This window comes from Corythoichthys intestinalis, chromosome 9 (assembly GCF_030265065.1).
Source record: "Corythoichthys intestinalis isolate RoL2023-P3 chromosome 9, ASM3026506v1, whole genome shotgun sequence".
Lineage (NCBI taxonomy): Eukaryota > Metazoa > Chordata > Actinopteri > Syngnathiformes > Syngnathidae > Corythoichthys > Corythoichthys intestinalis.
This window is the reverse complement of record NC_080403.1, coordinates 14,339,427-14,342,568: the sequence shown is the minus strand read 5'-3', so window position 1 is coordinate 14,342,568 and position 3,142 is coordinate 14,339,427. Positions and strand designations below refer to the sequence as shown.

General features: G+C 40.3%; 1 non-coding gene across 1 annotated transcript; it reads right to left on the bottom strand.

The window, feature by feature from the left end:
* Positions 1–675: 675 nt before the first annotated feature.
* Positions 676–748, bottom strand: trnaf-gaa (transfer RNA phenylalanine (anticodon GAA)). The gene has a single exon. It is a non-coding gene; the product is annotated as a tRNA-Phe (tRNA).
* Between the last annotated feature and the right edge of the window lie 2,394 nt (positions 749–3,142).

Here is a 3,142-nt window from a genome sequence, read left to right as displayed (position 1 = left end):
TTACATCGTATATTACTTGCATCTGAAGCAACAAGTTGCCCTAATATCTGAAAAAACAAGTTGCTCTCCTCTGATGATGCTATATAATGCCACATCTTGCCATATTGGCTAGTACAGGGACTGTGTCTAAATCATGTCAAGGGTCAAGTTGTCTGTCAAATGCCAAGTTCATGAAGTTAATGTCATTGGTTTGATTAAAAAATACTGAGATGTAGCCTAAAACATTTAATATCCACTTTAAATTGATCCTAATTCGGATCACACAAATCAATGGGTGTTCTCATTGTGTCAGTGGTTAAACATTAACGAAAACGTACTCTTGAATCCTTTACAAACTCAGTGAGGTGACTATTCACTGGTATGTAGGATAAGGTCGCCCCCTGGTGATGACAACTTGGACCTCAATGGTATTTTTCACACATTTATCTAAAAACTCTTCATATGTAATAAATGTTGGTAAAGAAAAAAATGTAATAAAACTAAATAATCAGACTATTCCTAGATTTACTCCTAGCAATGAATACTTACTCAGCTGTACATAAGACATAACAGGAGCAACATAAAATGTCAGTACTTCCTTCTGTATTTTTTTTTCTGAAAGATCTTGGTGATATATTATCAGGACATGTCATGCATATCTTTAAAAAACGAAAAAAAAATTACACGCTACCCAGATGCCGAAACCCGGGATCGAACCAGGGACCTTTAGATCTTCAGTCTAACGCTCTCCCAACTGAGCTATTTCGGCGCGGAGTCGTAATAGGCGGTGGAACCATTATATATTATCGGATCAACGGCCTCGACGCAATCAAAATTGCTTGAAATTGGAAACAAAGTGAGTTTCCTCGTCAAACCAGCCCAAAAACGTATACCATGACTATCGTATGTCAAAATTACTTGCGTTATTATTCCACTTCAGCACGCGGATATGGGCTGTGTGACGTTGATTTTTCAACAGAGGGAGACGCTAGCGCAGCACACTCAGTACAACAGTGGGCAGGTAGGCAACAACGCACACTAAACGTAATCACATTTATTGTACACTGTAAATAAAAACGCTATGTCATCCCTTTCAAGGATGAATATTTAAGAAGCACTTGCACTGGATCTCTACTTAATAAAGAGGACATTGTGTCTTTACCTCACTTAAAACAGACAAAAACTGACAACCTTTTCTGTAAACCAGTCCCGTAATTATTTGGGGCCCTTAAATTAGAAATTAAAATGGCTGTGTCTACCAATCTTCCAATTGACCTACTGGTTAGACTCAACATGCCCGAAAATTGAACAATGTGACCAGATACGGCGCTCCGCAAAGGCATAACACGCACTGCGCGTAGGGCACCAACTCTGCCTGAAGGGGCACAAAAAAAAGAATCAAGTTTGTAAAAAATCCTAAAAAATAGTAATTGTAATAATAATAACAATATATAGTATTTAAAATAAAAATTATAACTGATAAATGCAAGTAATACAAATATGAGTAACATAGGCTCTTTATTTACACAAAAAAAGAATCTCCTATGCGGCCCTTGCCTGGTACACCATACTCACTGCTGTTCCAGCAATAGAGTCTGGTTTCCATTCAGCGGATACAATTTCCAGGGCGGAGCAAGCCACAGCAAACAGACAGCGGAGTGGACCAATCAGCGACGGGCAGACGTGACGTTAGTAAAACGACGAGGGCAGGACGAGGGACTTGCGCGCGGAAGTAAACATACGAGGAGAGCGGAGTTTATTCAACATGGCTAGTGAGAGACAGACTGTTGTCAATGACTCGTGTCGATGTGTTTTTGGTAATTTAAAACTGATTTTACCGTGGATTGAAACATATTCTCGGCTGTGCGTCTCCCCCCTCCCCCAATTCCCTAGTGGTTTGCTCCATTATGCTTCAGTCGCAAATTTGTCAGAAGTTTATTCTTGAAAGGAAATGTCATCGAAAAGACAACAAGAATCGGGGGCGGAAAAAAGGAAGAGGAAAAAGCAGCGAGATGATGCCCGCGCATCACTTGCAGGTAAGAATGTTTTTATTTATTTATTTTTTTAAACAATTGTTTATTTATTATCAGCTACGTTTACATGACTACAATAATCTGATAACTGGGAATAACCAGGTAATGACAATAATGAGATTTGACGCATTTACGTGCACTTCAGTGATGTGATAATCAGGAAAAACTTGGTTTACATGTTAAGTCAATAGTTCGATTTCTTTCCAAGTACAGTACATGACGTAAAACTCTTGGTCTCAGCATAGGCCTTCCTCCATGTCTACCAAAAACCCATGCTTGCTTGAAGTTGTCCCACTGAACCTCTTCAAAATGCGAGTGTGGTGATTGCGTTACACAAGCTCGCTAACAGGGAATGGGACGTACTACGTCATTGTTTGGATGCGCCTCCATGCTGATAATATGCTTTACTTCCGGACCGCCAAACTCAACAGGGATTGTTACGGTGTGGTAGTGCTAAGCTAATTCCTTCGGTGTATTAGAAAGAAATTATGGGTGTGTATTGTTGTGTTACCGGGTGCAACAGCTTCTCCTACGACAAAAAAAAGGACGAGGAAAACTGGACTCACTTTTCACTGTTTTCCTCCATGGAGGACCAAATATCAGATCACGAAGGTACGACGGATGGCTGGATTGCAGCGGTTCGTCGGAAAAGCATTTCTTATGATCATATTTCTGCTGGAATGAGAGTGTGTTCCTGTCATCTCTACTTGTGTAAGTTGAACGATTTATCCACTTTTGGTTTCAATACGTTTTTGTTTTTTTACACTGTTGTGTAAATCTGCCTCGGTAGCAAGGCTCGCCTGCGACGACTCACCTACCTGTTGTGTTCCTAGGTAAACCTGCTGACAACACATCCCGATTGGTCACCATCTCTCTTCTTGGATCATTTGACAAAGAAAATTTGTTCAATGGAGTGGTTCCATTTGTCCTGTGTCGGACTCAAACAAGCCCCTGCAGCAGATGCCATCTGGGTCTGCCCTTCTTGTCGATAAACTGCGGGCTTTTAACTTGTGAAAATGCAAGAACTTTAATGCACATATTTATTCTGCCTGGCTATTTAACTAAGGCCAGTGAAGTGTTTTTTTTTTTAACCACTTCGACAAAGACACGTTTCATTGCAATGTTGAATT